Below are 15,090 nucleotides of genomic sequence, written 5' to 3' on the forward strand. Positions count from 1 at the left end.
GCATAAAGCCTAAATAGTAGAGACTGAGGATTTCCTATATCAATAAAATGGTGAAGTGCAAACTAAGTCCCTCAAAGATAAGAAAGCAAGTAAAGAACATTAATCAGTAATTAAGTTACATTACAGATAGATAAGAACTTCTACAAGATAAGAGTTTTTAATGGCTGATGTCTTGAGAGGGAGAGCAGGGAGCATCCCCAAGATAAAGAACTCTCAGCAGCTGCTGGGAAGTTCCTGCTATCCCTGCTATGAGTTCAGCCTGCTACAAGTAGCTGGGGGCCCCCAGCAAAGTGAAATATGCCCTATCTTTAAACAAATTAAACTAAACAACAAAGATACAAAACAACAATAAACAGAGACACTCTATGAACAACATTTATAGACGCACACAGCCTATGGACAAGACTTAATAAACCAGAGTCCTTTCCATGGATCTATCAGAAGATGTCTTTTAGTGCCTGGGACTTACAGCCAGAATGCAACCCAAAGGGATCCTGGGTGGGGTGGCCAGTGAACACCCACAAACAGCCTGTTATTCACAGATCTTATCATATTCTGCTTTTTATAATAAATGTTGGCTGGCATCTAGACTTATTTTGGCCAAAATCTACCAGTTCCAAGGAGTCATGTGATAATTTTCAGACAAACATTAAGGAGTCCTTTTGTAAATGGATTGTTAACCCCATTTTCTCTAACACTTTTCCTTATTTCTTTAAAGCTGTTAAAGGAGAGCGGCTCATTGTTGATCTTGCATAACGGGGCAAGCTAAAGCTCTTCTTCTAACATGGCTTGCCTGACACAGGACCCCATAACTGAGAATCTAGTTGATGAGCCTTCCCATACCCGAGGCATTGGAATGGGAAATATTTCCTTCAGCAGCGGGGCTTTGGGTATTACAGGCTCTACAAGCTCTGCTTCAGGAGGAGGGGGTGGTGGTAAATCCTCCTGTTGCTGCTCTGTAGGCTTTTGATCTTCAATATGAAGTGGGAATAATGCAGCTCAAACAAGAGCCCACATAGTTAATGATGATAAGGGCACTCATTTTCCCTGGTCCTGATTTCTCATTAAAGTCCTGCCCACTTGTTCTCAGAAATTAAGGTCTAGCGTTCCAGTATCAGGGGACCAAGGATTATATGTCATAACAATTTTTAATAAGTTTTTTAGTTGTTCTTCTGTAACAAGAGGAACCACCTGCTTTTAATAACTGTTTCAGCACTGTGATATATTGCTGCTGTTCTGCGGACAACTGTGGTCCATTATGAAACCTTGGCTGAGAAAGAATTCCCTCAAACTTGGAAATCCCAAGCGGGCTCTAATGACCTACTGCGCAGTTACTTTTGTTTTCTTCCTCTTCGTTTTCGAGTGTTTTATTGCGTTCCTGGCCTCCTCACATGGGGCACCAGCTGCCAGGGCTGACCAGCAGACCCTGAGCGACGGATGGACAGATTACTCCCACAGGTTTCTGTGAAAGAGAGGCTAAGGGATGTTTTACTTTAGAAGTAAAAGCAGTCCTGTTCGCCTGCCTCATTGGCTTTTTATTGTAACAACAGCTTGAACTCAAATTGTAACCTCTAAATACAATCAGCAGGGCAAGTATATGCTTGAGAAAGTATATGCTTCTACAAGGTTAGGTCTTTTTCTTTTAAATATATTTTATTGATTTCTTACAGAGAGAAAGGGAGAGGGATAGAGAGTTAGAAACATCAATGAGAGAGAAACATCAATCAGCTGCCTCCTGCACACTCCCCACTGGGTATGTGCCCGCAACCAAGGTACATGCCCTTGGCCGGAATCAAACCTGGGATCCTTCAGTCCGCAGGCCAATGCTCTATCCACTGAGCCAAACCGGTCAGGGCAAGGTCAGGTCTTTAAAGATTCAAGCATAGAGGTTCTTGCAAAACACCCCGGGGGATTTGACTTGTTTGGAAAAGTCAAGGTAGGGGCTGGTAAGGTCCCTTCAGAGGCCCCTGACCTTTCAGAGAATCCTCCTTACAGACATTCCAACCTAGTCCTGTGCTTCCACACACAATTATATTTTACTAAAGCTGGGGTAGGGTACAATGACTGTAATGGTGTGAAATTTGAAGAGAAGAGGGAAAACATTGTATATAAGAGTTCCAGCACCTATCATTGTCATTTTCCAGAGCAAATATATGACAGGTTAGCTCTATCCTGTCATACACAGAGCAGGGCCCGTGGGGGGCGGGGGTTGGGGTGTCGCACCCTGTCACACACAGAGCCGCAGGACGATCAGGGGGTTGGAAGCTCCCCCCTATCAGACACAGAGCAGGGCTGATTAGGGGGTTGGGGCGCCTTCCCCTGTCATGAACAGAGCAGGGCGGATAGGGAGGTTGTGGCCCCACCCCCTGTCACACACAGAGCCGCAGGGCCATCAGGGGGTTTGGGCGCTGCCCCCTGTCACGCTGTTCCTGGTGTTGGAGGCCTCGCGGCTCCACTGATCCCGGTGCTGGGAGGCATATTACCCTTTTACCATAGAGGATAGAGGCCTGGTGCATGGGTGGGGGCCAGCTGGTTTGCCCTGAAGGGTGTCCTGGATCAGGGTGCGGGTCCCGCTTGGGTGCCTGGCCAGCCTGGGTGAAGGGCTGATGGCTGTTTGCAGCTGGTCACATGGTAATTAGCAGTACCTTCCCACTGGCTAATCAGGGTGATATGCAAATTAACTGCCAGCCAAGATGGCAGCCGGCAGCCAGGCAGCTTGAAGCAAACATGAGGCTTGCTTGCTTCAGTGATGGAGGACTCCAAGGTTCCCCGCCTGCCTTGCTGGCCTCTGAGCTTGCAGTTTGAAACATTTTTACAAATATAGAAGCTAAACAAAACCCCAGAAACCTGCTTTCAGCCAGCCCGGATCTCAGAGCTGGAGTTGAAACAGTGTTTTGATTATAGAACCCAAACAAACCAGATACCTGCTTTCAGCAGCCGAGGCCTCAGAGCTGGAGCCAAGACTCAGAGCTAAAGCTGGCCCAGAATAAAAAAGAAAAAAAAAAGAAAAAAAGGACAGGTTGGGAGCTTGAGTCACCCGCCAGCCTGAAAACAGCCCTCAGCCCCTCACCCAGACTGGTCAGGCACCCCAGTGGGGACCCCCACCCTGAATTGAGTAGAAACTGTCATTCTTACATACCCCAAAGGGTGTAGTAGTGAGCCAAGCGGCAGGCAGCCAGGGAGAAACCAGAGTCCTGGAGCCCTGCTCCCACTTATCCCAATCCCACTGTGCCTGCTGCTGCTGCCACTCGGTAGGCTCACTGATGCTCCACTGTGGTCTCTGAACTGTGGTGGCCAGCTGTGAGCCCTGCATCTGGTGCCAGACTGTCAGCTGAGTGGTGCTCCTGCTGTGGGAGTACACTGACCACCAGGGGGGCAGCTCTTGCATTGAGCATCTGCCCCTGGTGGTCAGTGTGCATCATAGCGACCATTCAACTGGTCTTTCAGTTGTTCAGTCACTTAGGCTTTTATATATATAGATAGTCCTATTTATTTTCTCCTTCCTTTCCTTTGCCCTAGGAGATGTATCAGTAAACATATCCTATGTGTGTTGTCTGAGATTTTTACTGTCTATATTCTCCTCTAAGATTGTTATGGTTTTACACCTTACATTTTAAGTCTTTTATCCACCTTAGGTTTATTCTTGTGTTTGCTGTAAGTTGGTGTGGTCTAGTTTCCGCTTTTTGCATGTGTCTGTCCAATTTACCCATCACCATTTGTTGCAAAGACTGTCTTTACTCCACTGTATGTTCTTGCCTCCATTGTCAAATATTAATTGACCATAATGGTGTGGGTCAATTTCTGGGTCTCTGTTCTGATCCATTGATCTATATGCCTTTTCTTTTGCCAGTACCAGGCTATTTTGGTTATAACAAATTTGTAGTATAGATTGATATCCAGTATTGTGATTCCCTCATACTTTGTTCATCTATCTCAAGATTGCTGTAGCTATTCGGCATCTTTTATGATTCCATATAAAATTTTGGAGTACTTGTTCTAGCTCTGTGAAGTATGCCATTGGTATTTTAATAGGGATTACAATGAATCTGCAGATTGCTTTGGGTAGTATAGACATTTTAATGATGTTAATGCTTCCAATCCATGAACATGTTATATGCTTCCATTTGTTTGTGTCTCCCTCTATTTCTTCTTTCAAAGTCCTATAGTTTTCCAAGTACAGGTCTTTTACCTCCTACAGTAAATTAATTCCTAGGTATCTTATCTTTTTTGTTGCAATGGTAAATTGTATTGCTTTTTTAGTTTCTCTTCCTGAGAATTCATTATTCATGTATAAAAATGCCATCAATTTGTGGATGTTGATTTTGTATCCTGCCATCTTGCCGAATTCATTTATTAAGTCTAATAGTTTCCTTGTAGAATCTTCAGAGTTTCTATGGACAATATTATGTCATCTGCAAATAATGAGAGTTTTACTTCCTCCTTTCCAATTTGGATGCCTTTTATCTCTCTTTATTGTCTGATTACTGTGGCTAGGATTTCTAGTATTATGTTGAATAAGAGTGGTGAAAGTGGATAACCTTTAGTACTGTATTTTTCCGTGTTTAAGGCGCTATTTTTTTTAAAGTCATTAGACTGAAAATCTAGGGGCATCTTATACATGAATGTCAGCCAAGGAAGGAGATGTATGGGTGCATAGTCAACCATACCCTATCAAATAGGCTTCCTCCAATCACATGTCTTATTGTTACTGATGTCAGTTGATGCTGTATTTGGAGGTGGAGGTGGAGAGTGCTCAGATGAAACAGGGACAGGAGCATTCTGAGCCCATAAAGATGTCAAAAAATAAAAAGATAAAACCAGTGAGTGATTGTCTTACTCTGCAAAATTCAAACTGAATGTAATCAGCTATGTAAAAGAGCATGGAGATAGAGCTGCTGAGAGACAATTTGGATCTCCTTTCAATGAGTGTATGATCAGACAGTGGAGAAAACAGGAAGAACAACTCCTTAAGATGCCCAAAAAGAAGAATACCTTAATAGGAAAACCAGAAAAAAAAATGTTTAAAATATTGATTTCTTCATTTTGGGTTGGAAAAGTGGGGGTTGTCTTATACATGAGGGGGTCTTAACAGGAAAAATATGGTATTGTGTTGGCTGTAGGTTTGTCATATGTGGCCTTTATTGTGTTGAGTTACGATAACTCTATTTCCACTAAACCAGGGGTGGGCAACCTTTTTGTGAGTGCATGCCAAAACCAGCAAAATCTCTGACTCAAAATTCTTCTGCGTGCCAACCCTAATTTTTTGAGAACATGTTCCACCTACTTGATATCTCTTAAGGTGTACGTATGTGAAAAACCTTGAAGAAATAATAAAATTCATTCGAGCGACAAAAACACAGTATATGATGATGAAAAATACATTTATTTTTTAATGTATACATGTACACTGATAGTCCGACAGAAAACTTTATGACTCCATTTGATATTATCAGTGGGACTTTTGCTGCTGCATCACTGATGACAGAGATTTTACATCAGGTTTATATTTTGTGACCTTCAGAGATATGCACGAGCTACTACTTTCATCTGTCAGGCTACTCCTATTATGAGACTTAACAAAATTCATCACTGAGAACAAAGATTCACAATTGTAAATGGAAGATTATAAGAGAGGGTTTCGCGTGCCAGCAAAAGTTACTGGCGTGCCATGTTTGGCACGCATGCCAGGTGTTGCCCACCCCTGCACTCTACTGAGAGTTTTTTATCAAAAAAGGGTGCTGGATTTTGTTGAATATTTTTTTTACACTATTGATATGATCATGTGGTTTTTATCTTTCAATTTGCTTATGTGATGTATCACATTTATTGATTTGCAAATATTGTGCCAGCCTTGTATCCCTGGAAAAATTTCCAATTGATCATGGAATATAATCTTTTTAATATGTTGCTAGATCTGATTTGCTAATATTTTGTTGAGGATTTTAGCATCTGTGTCCATCAGGGATATTGGCCTGTAATTCTTTATCTTTGTAGTATCTTTATCTGGTTTTTGGAATTTGGATAAAATTCTTTATTTTTGTAGTATCTTTATCTGGTTTTGGAATTTGGAATTTTCTAAAAAGAGCTTGGAAGTATTCCTTCCTCTTGAATTTTCTGAAATAGTTTGAGGAGGATGGGTGTTAGTTCTTTGAATATTTGGTAAAATTCATCTGTAAATCCATCTTGGCCAGGACTTTTGTTTGATTTAAGTTTATAAATTATTCTTCAATTTCATCAGCTGTTATTGGCCTATTCAGTTTTTCTGATTCTTCCTGATTGAATCAGAAATAGTTTGAGAAGATTGTATGCTTCTAGGAATTTGTCCATTTCACCCAGGTTGCGCAGTTTGTTGGTATATAGTTGTTCATAATATTTGCTTACAATACTTTGTATTTTTGGGGTGTCCATTTTATATCACCTCTTTCATTTATGATTTTATTTATTTGGTTTCTCTCTCTTTGTTTCTTGATGAGCCTGGCTAGAGGTTCATCAATCTTGTTATCTTTTCAAAGGACCACCTCTAGGATTTATTGATCTTTTGTACTGTTTTTTTAGACTCTATGTAATTTATATTTGCACTCTGATCTTTATTATTTCTTTCCTTCTACTTCTTCTGGGCTTTTCTTGTTCTTCTCTTTTGAATTCATTTAGTTAGAATTAGATAGTTTATTAGTGCTCTTTCTTCTTTGTTTGAGGTAGGCTGGTAGTGTTATGAACTTCCCTCTCAGGACTGCTTATGCTGTGTCCCATAAGTTTGGGGTGGTTATATATTCATTTTCGTTTGTTTCCAGGAAGATTTTAATTTCTTTCTTGATCTCATTGTTTAATAACATGCTATTTAGTCTCCATGTATTTGAGTGTTTTTTAAAAAATATATTTTATTGATTTTTTTTTTTTTACAGAGAGAAAAGGGAGAGGTATAGACAGTTAGAAACTTTGATGAGAGAGAAACATCAATCAGCTGCCTCCTGCACATCCCCAGTAGGCAACCAAGGTACATGCCCTTGACTGTAATCGAACCTGGGACCCTTCAGTCCACAGGTTGACACTCTATCCACTGAGGCAAACCAGTTAGGGCTATTTGAGTTTTTTTTACTGTAGTTGATTTCTAACTTCATGCCCTTGTGATCTGAGAAGATGTTTGGTATTATATCAATCTTCTTGAATTTTTATAGATTTGTTCTGTGCCCTAATATGTAGTCTATCTTTGAGAATGTTCTATGTGCACTTGAGAAGAATGTATATTCTGGTGATTTGGGGTGCATTGTTCTGTAAATATTAGTTAGATCCATCTGATCTAGAGTGTCATTTAAGGCCTTTGCTTCTTTTTTGCTTTTTGTCTGGAAGACCTATCAGGTGATGTCTGCGGTGTGTTAAAGTCCCCTACTTTGACTGTATTGCTGTCAATATCTCCCTTAGTCCATCTACAGTTTTTTATGTACTTGGGTGCTCCTATATTGGATGCATATATGTTTACAAGAGTTATACTTTCTATTGAATCATTACTTGAGTATCATGAAGTGGCCTTTGTTGTCTCTTGTTATCGCCTTTGTGTTGAAGTCTATTTTGTCTGATATGAGTACTGCTACTCTAGTTTTCTTTTCCCTTACATTTGCATGGAATATATTTTTCATACTTTCTCTCTCAGTCTGTGTATATCTTTAGTTCTGAGATGGGTCTCTTGTAGACAGCATATATATGGGTTATATTTTCTTATCTATTCAGTCATTTTATGTCTTTTGAGTGAAGCATTTGATCCATTTACATTTAAAGTTATTATTGATAGGCATTTATTTATTGACATTTTTATTTTTTTTATGCCTATGATCTTCTCTCTCTCTCTTTTTCTTCTTCTTAAAACAGTCCCTTTAACAATTCTTGCATTGGTGATTTGGTGGAAATTTACCCCTTTAACCTTTTTATGTCTGAAAAGCTTTTTATTTTGCCTTCAATTTTAAATGATAGTCTCACTGGATACAGTCTTGAATTTAGGCCCTTGCTTTTTATTACTTCAAGCACTTCATGCCACTCCCTTCTGGCCTGAAGTGTTTCTCTGGAGAAGTCAATTGACATTCTAATGGGAACTCCTTTGTATCTAATTTTCTCTCTGTGTGTCTTGCTACCTTTAAGATTATTTCTGTCTTTAATATTTGACATCTATACATATAAAAGCCCAACAACCAGAACTGTGGAATGACCAGAGTGACCGGTGGCTATGACGCATACTGTGGCAGCCAATCAGCCTGATCTGGACCCCGATTGGCCGCTCCCCCAGCTGACCCAGCCCCTGATTGGCCCCCAACACCCCAATTGGGGGTTGGGCTGGCCACCAACCTCCCTTGGCCCCTCCCCCCCACTGGCCTAGCCTGATGAGCCCCGATCGGGGTGGGCCCATTGGACCCCCCACGCATGAATTCCTGCACCAGGCCTCTAATTTTAATTATGATGTGTCTAGGTGTGGGTCTCTTTGGGGTCATCTTGATTGGCACACTCTGTGCTTCCTGAACTTGTGTAAAATTTTCCTTCACCAGGTTTGGTAAGTTTTCTGTCATTATTTCTTTAAACAGGTTCTCTGTTTCTTGCTCATCCTCTTACCCTTTTGATATTCCTATAATGCAGACGTTGTTATGTTTCATGTTGTCCCAGAGCCCCCTTTAGCTATCTTCCTGCTTTTTTATTGGTTTCCATTTGCTGCTCTAATTGGGTATTTATTTCTACCTTTTCTTCCAAATCACTGACTCAGTCCTCTGCTTCATCCAATCTACTTTTAATTCCTTTCTGTGTCCTTCATGTCATATTTATCATTCTTGATTTCTATCTGGTTCTTGTTAATGGCCTCTAATTCCCTTTTCATGCTGTTGTAATTTGCACTAAGCTCCTTAAGCATCTTTATAACCATTGCTTTGAACTCTATGTCTGATAGTTTGCTTGCTTCCATCTCATTTAGTTCTTTCTCTGTAAATTCCTCTTATCTCTCATTTGGAGATTGTTTCTTTGTCTCCCATTTTAGCTGTCTCTTTGTATTTGCTTCCATGTGTAAGATAGAACTACTAAGCCTCCCTGTCTCTGTGGGATGGCCTTATGTAGAAGGTGTTTGAGGGGTCCAGTGGTGTAGTCTCTGTGTTCATCTGAGCTGGATGCTCTAGGAATTCCCTTGTGTGTGCGGTTTGGGCTATCCTGTTCTAATTGGGACTTTATTGTTGATGTCCCATGTGTGGCATAGTTGACCCCTTTGACTTGCTGACAATGAGGTTCAACCCAATGTCATTGTGCCAGTTGTCCAGTGATTGGGGACTCCTGATTCCAGAAGCTGAGTCTGCCTTGAGTCTCACACTTTGATTGACCCTGTTCTGAGCTGTACTTCTTTCCCCCATGCAACTGGTCCTACAGGTGTCAGCTACAGGTGCTTGGGGTCCTGCTGGCTTTCACTTGCTGAACAGTCTAGGATGGTGTTTGTGGCAAGGACCCAAACTGATGTTTCTGACTTATTTAATCAGGCAAAGACTCAGAGCCTCCAGAGAACCACCTCTGCCTACAGACTGATTGGATTCAGTCTGGAGTAGGCTCAAGCAATCGTCCACAGGTGGGGTGATAGGTTTTCCAACAGAAAGGGACAACTGCTTCTACCTGGATGTTAATTATTATTCACAGTCTTTTACTCCTCCCCAGAAACCACAGGGTGGAGCAAGAGATTTTCTAATAGGGCGGGTCAACTGTTTCCCCCCCCCAGACAAAAATGGCAGGATAGTAAAGGTTTGCCTGAGAAAGATGACCTCCGTAGCATGAGGGAATGACTCAGCACATGAAATGAAGGTGTCTGCATTCTGAGGTCTAACCTCAGATTCCCCAACCCTGACTTATGTTCATACAGTTCCAGTCCACTCTGCCCTCCCTCTGCCAGAGCCCAGCATGAGTGGCTGCACTCAAAATGTTGTGTACTGGCCCTTTAAGAGGGTGCCTGCATTTCGAACAAACACTCCCTGGCAGACAGAAACTCTGCTATTTTTCACAGCAAGAAGTTATATGGACAGCTTTCTCAGTTCTGGTGCTCTCTGCTGGAGGTCTCAGCTTGGGGATTTGACCCCAGGGTTCTCAGTGGCAAACCCCCACAGCTGAGATAACTCTCTGGAACTTCAGCTTCTGTCTGTGGGAACTTGGCCAGCTCTTTCATGCCTCCAACTTTTCTATCAGTCTCTATGCGGTCTCCACTTTCCATCCTTGGTTATCAGACTTCTCTCCAGCTAGTCTTCAGTTGATTATTCAGGAAGGATTTTTTTTGTATTTCAGTTATAATTTCAGTTAGGTCCTGGGAGCATGTCTGTGAACTTTCACTTACTCCACTGACATTTTCCGTATCTTCTGCAATAGATTTAGATTATCAAAATCAGGCTTAAGGATTGTTCCTACAGAAAGGCAGCTGATTTTTTGGAAATGAAACTGATAAAACTCGCTCTTCCCTGCTTTCTCTTTCATCTCTTTCATTATGTTTCCAGTAAATGGCATTCCCAGTGGCCTAAATTGACCTACAAGATTGCTTTTCTGTCTGGAAAACCTTTAGATTACAACATTTTAAAACCTAATTACTGTTCACCATATACTGATACAATGCTATATATATGTCAATTATATTTACTAAAACTGGAAGAGGGAGAATGATGATAAAGGGATAAAATTGGAAATGGGAAAGAGAAAAATCATTGCATTTAAGAGTTCCAACAACTCTCATAGTTGTTTTCCAGAGCAAATGTGTGGCACTTCATTATGTATGTATGTATGTATGTATGTATGCATGTATGTATGTATTGTTTCTTTATTGTTTGCATTAAATCTTTAAAAAACAGGCTGGTAATTTTAAGAAGCTGCCAGTTGTCCTATTTTTAGATCATAAGGCATGGCCAGAGATTATCAGTTTTGGCAGTCCTAATTCATATTTACACAGTAGTCACAATGAGTTTATTAAAACAAATTGTCTTGTCACTTTTTTCTACAGAAAGTCCTAAAGCATTAAAAGCTTGCCTTCTCCATACCATGGCTGCAAGATCTTACATATTCTGACTTCTGCCTGCCCCTCTCCTCATCACATGTTATCTCAGCTTCAGATACCAAACACACCCAATACATCACCAAACAGGACATTTGTACACAAACATTCCTCTGTCTGAAACTCTCTTCCCAAACATTTTTCCTAAATGTTTTCACTGAAAATTTATCTTAAACTTCATTTTTCCAATGAAGGATTGCTGGCTGAATGGTCCAAATTTTCAGTTTCCTTTCTACAGTTACTCATAGCTCTCTGTATGATTCCTTTACAATGCCTATTAAACATTCAAATGTTACATTTGTTTGTATAACTTGTTTTAATGTCTTCTTTCTGATATAAAAATAATGCATGAGCAAAGGGACCATGTCTGCTGTACTTATCATAGAATCCCCAATGCCTTCCCCAGTGCTCAGTCATGGTCAGTGGGCAGTACATACGCACTGAGTGATTAAATGCAGTCATGTTTAAAAGTACCATTTGATGTCATCCAAGATTATATTTGAGTTTTTTTTCTGCAGTGTAACCTTGCAATAATATCAAAATGCATCAATAATGCAGAAAACATGAACAGATAAAAATGAGCTCTTGTTAATACTATATTTGTTTCTATCATTCTTGTTATCACAATCATTATCATTATCATCACCATCACCATCTGTGTTAGGTTTGCCTTTGATTGTTCTGTCACTCAAACAAAGCCACAGTCTCTAAATAAGAAATGTATTATGTAAAACCAAGGAACTTTAGAGGTTGTGCTAAAATTTTATTTATGTTGACATTGAGGATTTGGATTTTATTCTGAATTAAGTTATTTACTTACTGTCATTCTAAATAAAATAAAAAAAAACACAACTGGCAGTTTGGCTCAGTGGATAGAACGTTGGCCTGCAGACCAAAGGATCTGAGTTCCTTTCCAGTTAAGGGCATTTACTGGGTTGCAGGCTCCTCCCTGGTGCGGGTTCTGGTCAGAAGGAGGTCAGGGCTGCCTGTTAAACATCCTACAATGCCCAAGACAGCTCCCGCAAATTATAAATATATATATATATATATATATATATATATATATATATATATATATATATATGTTTCCAGCCCAAAATATCAAGAGTGCTAAGTCTGAGAAATGTTTTGTGGAGCAATGAAGAGAATGGACTTCTGTTTGCAACAAGGATGACTGTCACAAACAAAACATTGAGCAAAGAACTCAGAAAAGAGTATATGAAGTTGTGTTATATGAAGTTAAGACAGACTAAACTTTGCTTGGTGATAAAAGTCAGAGTAGTAGTTAATCATGGGTAACTAGAAGTAGAAACATTACTGGGATTCAAGTAATGCTTTATATTTTTATCTGGGTGGGAGTTGCAAGGATGCATTTATTTGTAAATAATAGGTACCTGTATACTAAAGTCTCCAGTAGACTTTGAACTTCATCTGCAACTTTGGCTCTTCCTGGCCTTCAGACTAGAAATGGAACATCAGCTCTCTTGGGCTTGCTGGCTCACCTTGCAGGTTTTAGACTTGATAACCTCCATAATTATTTGAGCCGATTCCTTTCAATAAATTTTTTCTATATATATACACATCCTTTTTGTTCTGGGTTTGTTTTTTTGTTTTGTTTTGTTTGTTTATTTGTTTGTTTATAGAATCCTAACTACAACACAGGGTCAAAATTTTGGAATTAAAAATAACATTTTCACATATGAAACTTGCCATTACAAATTCAATTCTTTGCCCATCACATTCTGTTTTTTATTGTGAGCCCTTCTTCTACAACCCTACATGAATGCTCTTGAACCTCAATGGAGTATATATATATATATATATATATATATATATATATATATCCATCGTTCTCACCACTTTTCACCTCTCCTTCTAAGATTCCTTGGTTCTAAACTACATCCTCTCCTACAAACACATGTAACTCAATTTTCAGCTTCCTTACCCAAAGTCTTGACTCTTAGGGTTTTCATGAGTCCATGACTGATCTCTTAAAAACTAGGGAAAGGAGAAGAACTACTGATGACCAGAGTTCTCCATTGAAATGGGTGAAGCAATTGTTAAGACTGTGGCTAAACTTCCCTTCCTTCCCAGTCCCATTTCCTTCCACATCCTTTCATAAATGCTCTTTCCAGTAGTGTTCCATAGAAAAATTTTACAAATTTTAGTTGTAGAATTTGCTTTCTATGGAATTCAACCAGCAGTAGATTGTACCCACAGAGGTCTGAAAAATAAGTTTCCGTAAATGGATTCTAGAACTAGGTAACCGGCTGCCCGTCAGGGGTCGGCAAACTCATTAGTAAACAGAGCCAAATATCAACAGTACTTCTTCAAAATAGACTTGCCCAGGCCAAAAACTGACTTCTGCGCATGGGCCACGAAGTTTCAATTGCACTCTCCACACGCCTGCACATGGTATTTTGTGGAAAAGCCACACTCAAGGGGCCAAAGAGCAGCATGTGCCTCGTGAGCCGCGGTTTGCCAACCACGGGCCTAGATGACAGGACCCCACCAGTGGTGGTAAGTGTGGCATATATAGACCATGGCATAAGGGAGGTATCCAAATATTAATCTTTATATGGGTGCTGTTTGCTGTTAATGCCTCAGTTTGATCATCTTACAAGGCATTGTGCCTGTCCGTTGCTAAAAAGCTCACAGCTGCTCTTTTCTTTAGAGAATTTCCCTTAGCAGCATGGTAGCTGCTCTGCTCAAGATGGATGGCCCACACACAATGCCTGATGGTGCAAAAATGTCTAGCACTTTGCTTCAAGGAGGGACAAACTCTCATGCTGGTTGTGCTACAGAGATCCCAGTGGATCAGCTTGAAGCCATTTTTTCCCTGCTACCATAGCCTCGTTTCATTTCTATTTTCTTGCCCTCTCCCGCTTCCCTTCTATTGAAAGCACGCCCTCAATAAATGACATGAACACAATCCATCACCAAGGCTCTGCTTCTAGAGAATCTGACATAAGATAACTAATCCTGCTTTGTGGTTTGGTACAGGTAAAATTCATGTGATGTTTCTTAGTGTGCCTTACAATAAAGCATATTCTACTATTGTTGGGTGTAGGGTACTACATTCATACATTAGGCTAACGTGATCATCATGGCTTCAAAATATTTTCTAACTTTACTTGAAATTTTACCTCTGTTTTGTTTTGTTTTGTTTTGTTTTGTTTTTTACTTACTGAGATGTATGAAAGTCATTTTTAAGTCTCCTAGTATAGAAATTGAAAACTTTCTCTGTTCTCTAACTGATTACATTACAAATGGCAATCTTTAGACTTAAATCATGAAACCCAAAATTACTCACCTCAGTCTCCTCAAAACAATTCAAGGACCTTATAATACTTGATTTATATCCAGACTCTTTAGGAATTATTTTATGTTAATTTCATCTGCTCTTTTTTAATGCTAGAGTACATTATTATGATCTTTTATACAGTCAATATTTATTGTTTCACATATCTGTTACAGTTTTGTATCTGCATTCATTTTTGTTGTGCAGACATTATATTTAGGCTTCACTTTTTCCTGAAGTAAAATATTTAGAACATTTTCAGAATTTTCAAGAAAAATTGTCCTCCAAATATAAATTTTACACCCATTTTTGAAAGTTATTTTTTCTCACATAGATTGACACATAATTGTCAACCTAAGTTGACAATTATATTTCACTAACTTACACTCTCTCTCTTGCACTATTGTTTGACTACCCTAATTATAAAAATCATGAGAGCTCCTCCCAACCCTTTCCACCATGTGAAGACACAACAAGAAAGCAGCCCTCTGCAAATCAAGGAGAGAATTCTGACCAAGAACCCCCAATGCTCGCACACTGATCTCAAACTAACAGCCTCCAGAACAAAAAGAAATAAATATTTGCTTTCTAAGACACACAATATATAGTAACTTTTTAAAGCAGCCTGAGCTAAGGCAAACCATGATACTGATGGCATTTACATGCCAAAACCTGGCTTCTATGTGACAAGGTTTATCATCCCCAACACCAGCAGGCCATCCAGTTCTGCAGTAGTACATGTCTCTTT

At 39.8% G+C, this 15,090-nt stretch overlaps 1 protein-coding gene across 2 annotated transcripts in view; it reads right to left on the minus strand.

The window, feature by feature from the left end:
• The window catches only part of LOC118675952 (guanylate-binding protein 6-like), a 143,112-nt gene that overhangs the window by 37,596 nt on the left and 90,426 nt on the right, over nucleotides 1-15,090 (minus strand). The window lies entirely within an intron of this gene.

The sequence above is a fragment of the Myotis myotis genome, unplaced genomic scaffold (assembly GCF_014108235.1).
Source record: "Myotis myotis isolate mMyoMyo1 unplaced genomic scaffold, mMyoMyo1.p scaffold_m19_p_2, whole genome shotgun sequence".
Classification (NCBI taxonomy): Eukaryota; Metazoa; Chordata; class Mammalia; order Chiroptera; family Vespertilionidae; genus Myotis; species Myotis myotis.